The sequence below is a fragment of the Cyprinodon variegatus genome, unplaced genomic scaffold (assembly GCF_000732505.1).
Source record: "Cyprinodon variegatus isolate N-32 unplaced genomic scaffold, C_variegatus-1.0 Scaffold57, whole genome shotgun sequence".
Taxonomy (NCBI): domain Eukaryota; kingdom Metazoa; phylum Chordata; class Actinopteri; order Cyprinodontiformes; family Cyprinodontidae; genus Cyprinodon; species Cyprinodon variegatus.
Genome location: NW_015150510.1, coordinates 1,494,815 through 1,495,249, shown reverse-complemented (window position 1 = coordinate 1,495,249; position 435 = coordinate 1,494,815).

Sequence of the window (435 nt, the reverse complement as noted above, 5' to 3'; positions counted from 1 at the left end):
TTGCAGGTATATGTCATGTTCCTAAATAGTTAACATACTTCGTTATATAATACTTTGTGCTTTCTTCTACTTTCAAAATTATTCTGTTAGTAGCTGATGCAGTTTTTCCTGTGTCAAATCTTCCTTCAAGCATGTCCTAAGGCAGGGATTTTCCACAATGGGGATCGCAAGACATCAAGTAGGGGGTCAAAAGGTGGTTTTTACAATCATGGCGATGTGATCCCTAACATATATGTATATCAGTTACTGCCCCATAAATAAGTTTATCATGAATTAATTATTAAGTTATTCATCCATAATGGTTATTGAAATGGTATTATATTTAATGGTATTATTTACACTTTTGCACCTTAATCCTTATTAATCTTGATATACTGTATATATATTGTTTATTCTTAAAGCTACAGTGTGCCCTACACAGACTAATGAAATACT